This window comes from Phyllobates terribilis, unplaced genomic scaffold, assembly GCF_046119375.1.
Source record: "Phyllobates terribilis strain yellow unplaced genomic scaffold, ASM4611937v1 Scaffold_60__1_contigs__length_8166268, whole genome shotgun sequence".
NCBI lineage: Eukaryota > Metazoa > Chordata > Amphibia > Anura > Dendrobatidae > Phyllobates > Phyllobates terribilis.
Window position 1 is genome coordinate 2,111,962 of NW_027362820.1, and position 14,041 is coordinate 2,126,002.

At 56.1% G+C, this 14,041-nt stretch overlaps 1 protein-coding gene across 2 annotated transcripts in view; it reads left to right on the forward strand.

Annotated features, from left to right (window-relative positions):
* Positions 1 to 206: 206 nt before the first annotated feature.
* The window catches only part of LOC141192325 (uncharacterized), a 43,189-nt gene continuing 29,354 nt past the window's right edge, over positions 207 to 14,041 (forward strand). Inside the window, exon 1 of one of the 2 annotated variants that reach the window (XM_073661816.1) lies at positions 207 to 286. The gene's annotated coding sequence lies outside the window, so the exon portion shown is untranslated. Of the gene's footprint in view, positions 287 to 387; positions 521 to 14,041 lie in introns of those variants that run through there. The other variant, XM_073661817.1, reaches the window with a different exon arrangement.

The following is a 14,041-nucleotide window of genomic DNA, read 5'->3' on the forward strand; positions in this document are numbered from 1 at the left end:
GAGGCGCTGTTATTGGGCTCAGGGGTCTTCCCCATCCCTCAGACACAGGGTCCTGACAGCGCCCACTAGAGGTCTTCTTCACTACTGTGTAATCCTGGTTATGGAGAGACACTTTATCTATCTAGTAGACAACTTCATCCAGCACCATGACAACCAGCACAGCAGAGTCCTGCAGCCACTGAGGCCCCTGATCATGTGACCCCTGACTCCTCCCCTCCTGTGACCTCATCACAGGTCCTGTGTGCACAGAACAGTCATATATGTGGTGGCGGCTCTGCAGGTGGAGGTATGTGGAGATTCCCCATTACTGGGCATTAACCCCTTCAGCACGGAGACTCTTTTGGGGTCTCTGTGTGGTGTGAACAGTGAGGTAACAGCTGTGGACAGAATGCGGCTTAGCTGGTTCCCGTCCACATTAGATCCATTCAGACGACTGCAGGATGAAGGACAGAAGCCCAGAGAAGTCCTCACACAGCGCCATTATTCCTCTCCTGGTTCCAGCACAGTAATGTAGATACTGGTGATTATCTCTCCATTACGAGTATCGGGGGAGTTCTAGACCGCCCCCCGTATGTCTTGTGTCTGTTATACGGCCAGTATACATTCGGGCATTGCCTGCCATACACTGTAGTGCTGTAGCCATGTTTTCTACTGGCATTACTGCGATTGTCCGGCCGCATCTTGTTATCGGTAGTGATGAGGGAACGTGCTCGGATAAGGGGTTAACAGAGCGCACTCGAGCATAACTGAGTATCATCGGAGTGCTCGTATATTGTGTTCGAGTCCCTGTGTCTGCATGATTTGCGGCTGTTAAACAGCTTCAACACGTGAGGATTCCCCAATAAACAGGGAATCCCTGCATGTGTTGAGGCTGTCTAACATCTGCAAATCATGCAGACACAGGGACTCGAACATGATATACGAGCACGCCAAAGATACTCAGTTATACTTGAGCGTGCTCGGTTAACCCCTTATCCAAAGATCATTTGCTGATCACTAGTTATTGGATAATTACTCAAAGTCAGTATAGTGCTATAATCAGACGTTCATGTATCTGCAACTATAATAACCTACATATGTGACACAGGAACTAGGGCAGTATAAAATATAACATTTATTGATAAAGACAATAAAATATATATATACTGTGGCAAGACGACTCGCTCGGCTCTCCAGGAGGCAGACTCAGGACACACGTTCTAAGGTTACCTTTCTGCTGGTTTATTGTCTGGCATAAACTCGTGCAGGGTTTCGCAGAAAAAATAAACAAGACCCCTCTGGGTTAAATGGAAAAACAAAACAAAGTATAGCTCCATCCATAGTTGAGCGGGTTCCGCCCGATCTCGGTAGCATAAACTGCACAGGTAACAAGCTCTGCAGCTTCCACAATACTGTCTGGAGACTTCCCTCTCCAGACCACACTTCACAGGGAAAAAAAACAGGACTGAGCTTTTACACATTGCTCAGCCACACCTTGAGGGGAGGTAGGGGGAATGGTGTCCCGCCCTCTTTGCCATTCCCATAAAACCGCACACCCTTTAACAGAGTAAATCTACCAGCATATAACATGCTGGCAGAAAAATAAAGTAGGTCTTAGTTCACACAGGAGAGCATCCTGAGTGATACATACCTCCCCTCACATATAAAACCAGTGACACTGTCACATATTCCCCCCCTCTGCCCAAAGCCGGGGGTTTGGGCACCTTCTGACACCAGGCAGGGAATCCTAGAGAGGGCATCTGCATTCCCATGTAACTTCCCGGGCCTATGCTCCACGTGAAAGTTAAACTCTTGAAGTCCTAGGAACCATCTAGTTACCCTGGCATTTTTACCCCTCTTCTCCCTCAACCATCTCAACGGGGCATGGTCTGATACTAATTTAAACTTCCAGCCTAGTAGGTAATATTTCAGTGTATCCACGGCCCATTTTATGGCTAAACACTCTTTCTCTACTATGGCGTAGTTCTTCTCGCAGGAGGACAGCTTTCGGCTTAGATAGAGAATGGGATGTTCTTCCCCATTTATCTCTTGGGAGAGTACAGCCCCTAGACCAACCTCTGAAGCGTCCCTCTGGACTACAAATTCTTTCTTGAAGACCAGGACCGGCTGCTTGCACAGTGTTAGCTTCAACTGTTGAAACGCGGTCTCCGTTTCTTCCGTCCATTTCACCATGATTGATTTGGTGCCTTTTAGAAGATTCGTTAGTGGCGCGGCAATCATAGCGAAATTCGGGATAAACCTCCGGTAGTATCCCACCATTCCCAGGAATGCTCTCACCTGCTTCTTCGAGAGTGGTTGCGACCAGGTTTGAATTGCCTCCACTTTCTTGATTTGCGGCTTTATTTCGCCTCTCCCAACAACATAGCCCAGGTACTTGGCCTCCTCCTTTCCGATGGCACACTTTCTCGGATTTATGGTAAATCCTGCCTTCCTTAGCGCGTCCAGAACGGCCTGTAGTTTAGGTAGGTGACTAGCCCAGTCTGGGCTAAAGACCTCAATGTCGTCGAGGTAGGCTGCGGCATACTTCTTATGTGGGGCTAGGATCCGATCCATAGCCCCCTGGAAAGTGGCTGGGGCCCCCTGTAGTCCGAATGGCATCTGCGTGTATTGAAAACACCCATCAGGTGTTGAGAAAGCCGTCTTCTCCTTAGCCATTTGGGACATGGGGATCTGCCAGTAGCCCTTCGTCAGGTCAAGAGTGGTGATGTACCTCGCCGGTCCAAGCCTCTCGATGAGTTTGTCGACACGGGGCATCGGGTACGCGTCACACTTGGATACCTCATTCAGTCTGCAGTAGTCATTACAAAACCTCCACTCTCCATTGGGTTTCGGCACGAGGACGATTGGGCTCAACCACCCACTCTTTAACTCCTCTATTACTCCGAGGTCTAACATCCTCTTCACCTCGGCCGAGATCACCTCCCGGCGTCCTTCTGGAATCTGATACGGCTTCAGATTCACTCGTACGTGCGGCTCTGTCAGCACATCATGCTCTACCACTTGAGTATGCCCCGGCAACTCTGAGAACAGCTCCCGATTCCGCTGTAGTAATTCTCGACACTGTTGCTTCTGGGCCGGTGATAGAGTCTCTGCAATAGTGACCTCCTCCACCTTGCCTTCTGGTGCGGCTCCCAGGCAAGGAGTTTCCACAGGTTCACGGTCCCGCCACGGCTTGAGCAAATTTACATGATATATTTGATGCGGCTTTCTTCGGCCAGGCTGGTGGACTTTATAATTAACCTCGCTGACTTTCTCCACCACCTCGTATGGACCTTGCCATTTGGCGAGGAACTTGCTCTCAACGGTAGGGATCAGCACCAAAACACGGTCCCCGGGCTGGAACTGTCTTAGTCTCGCCAACCGGTTATAGACCCTCGCCTGGGCTTCCTGCGCCTGGAGGAGATGTTCCTTCACGATGGGCATCACCTTTGACATTCTCCCCTGTAACTGGGCGACATGTTCGATGATACTCCGGTGTGGTGTGACTTCAGCCTCCCAAGTTTCCTTGGCGATGTGTAGGAGACCTCTTGGATGCCGCCCATATAGGAGCTCAAATGGAGAGAAGCCAGTGGAGGCTTGAGGAACTTCTCTGACCGAGAAAAGCAGAAATGGGAGCAGGTAGTCCCAGTCTCGCCCATCCATTTCAACAACCTTCTTGAGCATCGCCTTTAAGGTCTTGTTGAAGCGTTCTACTAGGCCGGCCATCTGTGGATGATAAACCGAAGTCCGAAGCTGAGTTATCTGAAGGACTCTGCAAAGCTCCTTCATCACCTTGCTCATGAAGGGGGTTCCTTGGTCTGTCAGAATCTCTTTTGGTAGACCTGTCCAAGCAAAAATATGGACCAGCTCTCGGGCTATACTTTTACTGGACATGTTCCTTAGGGGAACCGCTTCCGGATACCGAGTCGCATAGTCCATGATGACCAGGATATATTGGTGGCCCCGAGCTGATTTAACTAAGGGGCCCACGAGGTCCATGGCAATCCTCTCAAAGGGAACCTCTATCACAGGTAGTTGGACTAAGGGGCTACGGAAGTGGAAGGAGGGAGCGGTTATTTGGCAGGTGGGGCAGGACCTACAATAGTTTTGAACTTTTCGATAACACCCTGGCCAATAAAACCTTCTCAATATCCTCTCCTGAGTTTTCTCGACCCCTAGGTGTCCCCGCAGAACATGTGAATGGGCCATATGTAGCACCCGCCGTCTGTATGGCCCCGGCACTAACAGCTGTTCCACTATCTCACCGCCCCTCAGTTTGGCCACCCGATATAGCAACTCCCCCTGCACTGCAAAGTGGGGGAATCTGGTGTCGGCCCCTGGCTCTTGGGCAACCCCATTACATACAGTAACCTGGTAGGAACGCCCCTTTTAAGGTCAGGTCTCGAACTTGAGCAGTCCAAAAGTTCTCTCTGGACATATCTAACGCAGGGAGGTCGGCCTCCTCGGTCACCATCTCACCCTCATCACCGACAAGGACGCACAGTGGGAACTCCTCCATCTGAGACTTCGTCCGGGGTTCTTCTTCAAGGACCTGGATTTTCCCCATGCTACTTAGTCCAGTTCCCTTCCCCCACAAGTCCCAGAATAAGGAAAAATGTGCAAAGCAGTCATCAAAGCAAAAGGTGGCTACTTTGAAGAACCTAGAATATAAGACATATTTTCAGTTGTTTCACACTTTTTTGTTAAGTATATAATTCCACATGTGTTAATTCATAGTTGTGATGCCTTCAGTGTGAATGTACAATTTTCATAGTCATGAAAATACAGGAAAATCTTTAAATGAGGTGTGTCCAAACGTTTGGTCTGTTCTGTATATACACAAAAGCACATATTATGACAGAATTAGTTGTCTATGTGCATGAAAAATAAAGTGCAATGTGAAATATAATAACTGTACACATATATATAGAATATGTACCTAAAGTTACACATGCAAACATATATTAAGTGTGTACCCATGAACAATTCTTATATGCATAAAAAAACAATAGAATAAGAGGGATACGTAGATTAATGTCTATACGGGTCCGCTTAAATGGTCTTAAATATCCAGGAAAATCACAAGACTGAAATATTATTATTTTATATAGCGCCATTGATTCCATGGTGCATGAGAAAGGGTTACACACGAAATACAGATATCACTTACAGTAAATGACCTAACAATGATAGACTGGTACAGAGGGAAGAGGACCCTGCCCTCGCGGGCTTACATTTATAGGATGGTGGGGAAGGAGACAGTAGGTTGGGGGGTTGCAGCAGCTCTGGTGGTGGTGAGGCGGCAGCGTGGTCATTGCAAGTTGTAAGCTTTCTTGAAGACATGGGTTTTCAGGTTCCGTCTGAAGGATCCGAATGTGGCAGATAATCGGACTTGTTGAGGCGCAGAATTCCAGAAGATGGGGGAAATTCGGGAGAAGTCTTGGAGGCGATTGGGTGAGGAATGAATAAGTGTGGAGGAGAAAAGGAGATCTTGGGAAGACCGGAGATTACATGAGGGAATATATTGGGAGATTAGTTCAGAGATGAACAGAGGAGAAAGATTATAGATGGCTTTGTAGGTCAGTGTTAGTAGATTGAACTGGATATGCTGGGCAATTGGGAGCCAGTGAAGGGATTTGCAAAGAGAGATGAACTATAAAGAATAGGTTTTGGCTTACAAATTTTATTGTAAAATACTGACCAAATACTGAACATGTGAATGTGGGCTTAATCTTTGTATAGGGATTTTCAGTAACAGCGCAGTCATCTGCGGAGGTTCCCCTATACCTATGATTAGGCTGTGCCACCGTAATTGTACACACGGTTACTTGGTGTAACGCTGGTGGATGTGGACCCACAGGGCCACGGGCCGAGCTTACCCTGGAGGGCATAACTAGGTGTCTACCAGGTCTTCACTAGAGCCTCTGGTGGAGAGGATAGGATGGGCTGCTGGTAGACATCGGGTACTACTCAATGGTAGTCCCCAGGACCGCAGCAGCTGGTGGAAGAGTCAGAGACACGAGTGCGAGGTATAACAGGAGCAACAAACTGGACACTAGCAGAGTGAACTGCCCAGGAACCAACATTCAGCAGAGAGCGGTGGGTGGAGTGGCCTAATATAGGACCTGCCGGCTAATATAGGACCTGCCGGCATGGTGGGTGAACAAATGTAATATTATTGTCACACCGCCAAATGGTAAAGATATGAGGGAAAAACCTCGTGCACACACGGCTCCACTCCGTACACCTCGTACACACGCGGCTCCGCTCCATACATACACGGCTCTGCTCCATACACCTCGTACACACGCGGCTCCGCTCCGTACACCTCATAGATGTGCGGCTCCGCTCCATACACCTTGTACACACGCGGCTCCGCTCCGTACACCTCGTACACAGACGTCTCCGCTCCGTACACCTCGTACACAGACGTCTCCGCTCCGTACACCTCGTACACAGACGTCTCTGCTCCGTACACCTCGTACACGGGCGGCTCCGCTCCATACGCCTCGTACATGCGCGGCTCTGCTCCGTACACCTCGTACACACACGGCTCCGCTCCATACACACACAGCTCCGCTCCGTACACCTCGTACACACACGGCTCCGCACACCTCGTACACACGAGGCTCCGCTCCGTACATCTCGTACACACGCGGCTCCGCTCCGTACACCTCATAGACACACGCGGTTCCGCTCCGTACACCTCGTACACACGCGGCTCTGCTCCGCACACCTCATACACGCGCGGCTCTGCTCCGCACACCTCATACACGCGCGGCTCCACTCCGTACATCTCGTACACACGCTGCTCCGCCATGTACACCTCGTACACACACGGCTCCGCTCCGTACACTTCGTACACACGCAGCTCCGCTCTGTATATTTCGTACACACGCGGCTCTGCTCCGTACATCTTATACACACACTGCTCCACCCCGTACACATGCGGCTCCGCTCCGTACACCTCGTACATGCGCGGCTCCGCTCCGTACACCTCGTACACGCGCGGCTCCGCTCCGTACACACGCGGCTCCGCTCCGTACACCTCGTACACACACGGCTCTGCTCCGTACACCTTGCACACACACGGCTCCGCTCCGTACACCTCGTACACATGCGGCTCCGCTCCGTACACCTCGTACACGCGCGGCTCCGCTCCGTACACCTCGTACACGCGCGGCTCCGCTCCGTACACCTCGTACACGCGCGGCTCCGCTCCGTACACCTCGTACACACACGGCTCCGTTCCGTACACCTCGGACACACGCGACTCCGCTCCGTACACCTCGTACATGCCCGGCTCCGCTCCGTACACGCGCGGCTCCGCTCCGTATATTTCGTACACACACGGCTCCGCTCCGTACATCTCGTACACACACTGCTCCACCCCGTACACCTCGCATACGCGGCTCTGCTCCGTACACCTCGTACACACGCGGCTCTGCTCCGTACACCTCGTACACACGCGGCTCTGCTCCGTACACCTCGTACACACTCGGCTCTGCTCCATACACGTCATAGACACACGCGGTTCCGCTCCGTACACCTCGTACACACGCGGCTCCGCTCCGTACACCTCGTACACACGCGGCTCCGCTCCGTACACCTCGTACACACACGGCTCCTCTCCGTACACACGCGTGGCTCCGTACACCTTGTACACACACGGCTCCGATCCGTACACCTCGTACACATGCAGCTCCGCTCCGTACACCTCGTACACGCGCAGCTCCGCTCCGTACACCTCGTACACGCGTGGCTCTGCTCCGTACACCTCGTACACATGGGGCTCCGTTCCGTACACCTCGGACACACGCGGCTCCGCTCCGTACACCTCGTACATGCCCGGCTCCGCTCCGTACACGCGTGGCTCCGCTCCGTATATTTCGTACACACACGGCTCTGCTCCGTACATCTCGTACACACACTGCTCCGCCCCGTACACCTCGTACATATGCGGCTCCGCTCCGTACACCTCATACAGACGCGGCTCTGCTCCGTACACCTCGTACACACGCGGCTCTGCTCCGTACACCTCACAGACACACGCGGCTCAGCTCCGCACACCTCGTACACGCGCGGCTCCGCTCCGTACATCTCGTACACGCGCGGCTCCGCTCCGTACATCTCGTACACACGCTGCTCCGCCCTCTACATCTCGTACACACGCTGCTCCGCCCTCTACATCTCGTACACACGCTGCTCCGCCCCGTACTCCTCGTACACACGCGGCTCCGCTCCGTACACCTCATACACACGCAGCTCTGCTCTGTACATCTCGTACACACGCGGCTCCGCGCCATACATCTCGTACACACACTGCTCCACCCCGTACACCTCGTATACATGCGGATCTGCTCCGTACACCTCGGACACACGCGGCTCCGCTCCGTACACCTCGTACATGCCCGGCTCCGCTCTGTACACGTGCGGCTCCGCTCCGTATATTTCGTACACACGCGGCTCCGCTCCATACATCTTGTACACACACTGCTCCGCCCCGTACACCTCGTACACATGCGGCTCTGCTCCGTACACCTCGTACACATGCGGCTCCGCTCCGTACACCTCGTACACGTGCGGCTCCGCTCCGTACACCTCGTACACGTGCGGCTCCTCTCCGTACACCTCGTACACGCGCGGCTCCGCTCCGTACACCTCGTACACGCGCGGCTCCGCTCCGTACACACGCGGCTCCACTCCGTACACCTCATACACACACGGCTCTGCTCCGTACACCTCGTACACACGCGGCTCCACTCCGTAGACCTCATACACACACGGCTCTGCTCCGTACACCTCGTACACATGCGGCTCCTCTCCGTACACCTCGTACACACGCGTGGCTCCGTACACCTTGTACACACACGGCTCCGCTCCGTACACCTCGTACACATGCGGCTCCGCTCCGTACACCTCGTACACGCTCCGCTCCGTACACCTCGTACACACACGGCTCTGCTCCGTACACCTCGTACACATGCGGCTCCGTTCCATACACCTCGGACACACGCGGCTCCGCTCCGTACACCTCGTACATGCCCGGCTCCGCACTGTACACGTGCGGCTCCGCTCCGTATATTTCGTACACACGCGGCTCCGCTCCGTACATCTTGTACACACACTGCTCCGCCCCGTACACCTCGCACACGCGGCTCCGCTCCGTACACCTCGTACACATGCGGATCCGCTCCGTACACCTCGTACACACGCGGCTCTGCTCCGTACACCTCGTACACACGCGGCTCTGCTCCGTACACCTCGTACACACGCGGCTCTGCTCCGTACACCTCGTACACACTCGGCTCTGCTCCGTACACGTCATAGACACACGCGGTTCCGCTCCGCACACCTCGTACACGCGCGGCTCCGCTCCGTACACCTCGTACACACGCTGCTCCGCCCCGTACACCTCGTACACACGCGGCTCCGCTCCGTACACCTCGTACACATGCAGCTATGCTCCGTACGCCTCGTACATGCGCGGCTCCGCTCCGTACACACGCGGCTCCACTCCGTACACCTCATACACACACGGCTCTGCTCCGTACACCTCGTACACACGCGGCTCCACTCTGTAGACCTCATACACACATGGCTCTGCTCCGTACACCTCGTACACACGCAGCTCCTCTCCGTACACCTCGTACACACGCGTGGCTCCGTACACCTTGTACACACACGGCTCCGCTCCGTACACCTCGTACACATGCGGCTCCGCTCCGTACACCTCGTAGATGCGCGGCTCCGCTCCGTACACCTCGTACACACACGGCTCTGCTCCGTACACCTCGTACACATGCGGCTCCGTTCCATACACCTCGGACACACGTGGCTCCGCTCCGTACACCTCGTACATGCCCGGCTCCGCTCTGTACAGGTGCGGCTCCGCTCCGTATATTTCGTACACACGCGGCTCCGCTCCGTACATCTTGTACACACACTGCTCCGCCCCGTACACCTCGTAAACACACTGCTCCGCCCCGTACGCCTCGTACACACTGCTCCGCCCCGTACGCCTCGTACACACGGCTCCGCTCCGTACACCTCTTACACATGCGGCTCTGCTCCGTACACCTCGTACACATGCGGCTCCGCTCCGTACACCTCGTACACGCGCGGCTCCGCTCCGTACACCTCGTACACGCGCGGCTCCGCTCCGTACACCTCGTACACGCGCGGCTCCGCTCCGTACACCTCGTACACGCGCGGCTCCGCTCCGTACACCTTGTACACGCGCGGCTCTGCTCCGTACACCTTGTACACGCGCGGCTCTGCTCCGTACACCTTGTACACGCGCGGCTCTGCTCCGTACACCTTGTACACACGCGGCTCTGCTCCGTACACCTTGTACACACGCGGCTCTGCTCCGTACACCTTGTACACACGCGGCTCTGCTCCGTACACCTCGTATACACGCGGCTCTGCTCCGTACACCTCGTACACATGCGGCTCCGTTCCATACACCTCGGACACACGCGGCTCTGCTCCGTACACCTTGTACACGCGCGGCTCCGCTCCGTATATTTCGTACACACGCGGCTCCGCTCTGTACATCTCGTACACACACTGCTCCGCCCCGTACACCTCGTACACACGCGGCTCCGCTCCGTACACCTCGTACACATGCGGCTCCGCTCCGTACACCTCATACAGACGCGGCTCTGCTCCGTACACCTCGTACACACGCGTCTCTGCTCCGTACACCTCGTACACACGCGTCTCTGCTCCGTACACCTCGTACACACGCGGCCCCGCTCCGTACACGCGCGGCTCCACTCAATACACCTCGTACACACGCGGCTCCGCTCCGTACACCTCGTACACATGCGGCTCCGCTTCGTACACCTCGTACACACGACTCCGCTCCGTACACCTCGTATACACACGGCTCCGCTCCATACACCTCGTACACATGCGGCTCCGTTCCGTACACCTCGGACACACGCGGCTCTGCTCCATACACCTCGTACATGCCCAGCTCCGATCCGTACACGCGTGGCTCCGCTCCGTACATCTCCTACACACACTGCTCTGCCTCGTACACCTCGTACACACGCGGCTCTGCTCCGTACACCTCGTACACACGCGGCTCTGCTCCGTACACCTCGTACACACGCGGCTCTGCTCCGTACACCTCGTACACACGCGGCTCTGCTCCGTACACCTCGTACACACGCGGCTCTGCTCCGTACACCTCGTACACACGCGGCTCTGCTCCGTACACCTCGTACACACGCGGCTCTGCTCCGTACACCTCGTACACACGCGGCTCTGCTCCGTACACCTCGTACACACGCGGCTCTGCTCCGTACACCTCGTACACACGCGGCTCTGCTCCGTACACCTCGTACACACGCGGCTCTGCTCCGTACACCTCGTACACACGCGGCTCTGCTCCGTACACCTCGTACACACGCGGCTCTGCTCCGTACACCTCGTACACACGCGGCTCTGCTCCGTACACCTCGTACACACGCGGCTCTGCTCCGTACACCTCGTACACACGCGGCTCTGCTCCGTACACCTCGTACACACGCGGCTCTGCTCCGTACACCTCGTACACACGCGGCTCTGCTCCGTACACCTCGTACACACGCGGCTCTGCTCCGTACACCTCGTACACACGCGGCTCTGCTCCGTACACCTCGTACACACGCGGCTCTGCTCCGTACACCTCGTACACACGCGGCTCTGCTCCGTACACCTCGTACACACGCGGCTCTGCTCCGTACACCTCGTACACACGCGGCTCCGCTCCGTACACCTCATACACGCGTGGCTCTGCTCCGTACACCTCATACATGCGCGGCTCTGCTCCGTACACCTCATACATGCGCGGCTCCGCTAAGTACACACGCGGCTCCACTCAGTACACCTCGTACACATGCGGCTCCGCTCCGTACACCTCGTACACACGGCTCCGCTCCGTACACCTCGTACACATACGGCTCTACTCCGTACACCTCGTACACACGCAGCTATGCTCCGTACACCTCGTACACGCGCGGCTCCGCTCCGTACACACGCGGCTCCACTCCGTACACCTCATACACACACGGCTCTACTCCGTACACCTCGTACACACGCGGCTCTGCTCCGTACACCTCGTACACACGCGGCTCTGCTCCGTACACCTCGTACACACACGGCTCTGCTCCGTACACCTCGTACACATGCGGCTCCATTCCGTACACCTCGTACACACACGGCTCTGCTCCGTACACCTCGTACACATGCGGCTCCATTCCGTACACCTCATACACACGCGGCTCTGCTCCGTACACCTCATACATGCGCGGCTCCGCTAAGTACACACGCGGCTCCACTCAGTACACCTCGTACACATGCGGCTCCGCTCCGTACACCTCGTACACATGCGGCTCCGCTCCGTACACCTCGTACACACGGCTCCGCTCCGTACACCTCGTACACATACGGCTCTACTCCGTACACCTCGTACACACGCAGCTATGCTCCGTACACCTCGTACACGCGCGGCTCCGCTCCGTACACACGCGGCTCCACTCCGTACACCTCATACACACACGGCTCTACTCCGTACACCTCGTACACACGCGGCTCTGCTCCGTACACCTCGTACACACGCGGCTCTGCTCCGTACACCTCGTACACACACGGCTCTGCTCCGTACACCTCGTACACATGCGGCTCCATTCCGTACACCTCATACACACGCGGCTCTGCTCCGTACACCTCATACATGCGCGGCTCCGCTAAGTACACACGCGGCTCCACTCAGTACACCTCGTACACATGCGGCTCCGCTCCGTACACCTCGTACATATGCGGCTCCGCTCCGTACACCTCGTACACATGCGGCTCCGCTCCGTACACCTCGTACACATGCGGCTCCGCTCCGTACACACGGCTCCGCTCCGTGCACCTCGTACACATACGGCTCTACTCCGTACACCTCGTACACACGCAGCTATGATCCGTACACCTCGTACACGCGCGGCTCCGCTCCGTACACACGCGGCTCCACTCCGTACACCTCATACACACACGGCTCTGCTCCGTACACCTCGTACACACGCGGCTCCACTCTGTAGACCTCATACACACACGGCTCTGCTCCGTACACCTCGTACACACGCGGCTCCACTCCGTAGACCTCATACACACATGGCTCTGCTCCGTACACCTCGTACACACGCGGCTCCTCTCCGTACACCTCGTACACACGCGTGGCTCCGTACACCTTGTACACACACGGCTCCGCTCCGTACACCTCGTACACATGCGGCTCCGCTCCGTACACCTCGTACACATGCGGCTCCGCTCCGTACACCTCGTACACATGCGGCTCCGCTCCGTACACCTCGTACACATGCGGCTCCGCTCCGTACACCTCGTACACATGCGGCTCCGCTCCGTACACCTCGTACACATGCGGCTCCGCTCCGTACACCTCGTACACATGCGGCTCCGCTCCGTACACCTCGTACACATGCGGCTCCGCTCCGTACACCTCGTACACATGCGGCTCCGCTCCGTACACCTCGTACACATGCGGCTCCGCTCCGTACACCTCGTAGATGCGCGGCTCCGCTCCGTACACATCGTACACACACGGCTCTGCTCCGTACACCTCGTACACATGCGGCTCCGTTCCATACACCTCGGACACACGCGGCTCCGCTCCGTACACCTCGTACATGCCCGGCTCCGCTCTGTACAGGTGCGGCTCCGCTCCGTATATTTCGTACACACGCGGCTCCGCTCCGTACATCTTGTACACACACTGCTCCGCCCCGTACACCTCGTAAACACACTGCTCCGCCCCGTACACCTCGTACACATGCGGCTCTGCTCCGTACACCTCGTACACATGCGGCTCTGCTCCGTACACCTCGTACACGCGCGGCTCCGCTCCGTACACCTCGAACACGCGCGGCTCTGCTCCGTACACGTCGTACACGCGCGGCTCTGCTCCGTACACCTTGTACACACGCGGCTCTGCTCCGTACACCTTGTACACACGCGGCTCTGCTCCGTACACCTTGTACACACGCGGCTCTGCTCCGTACACCTC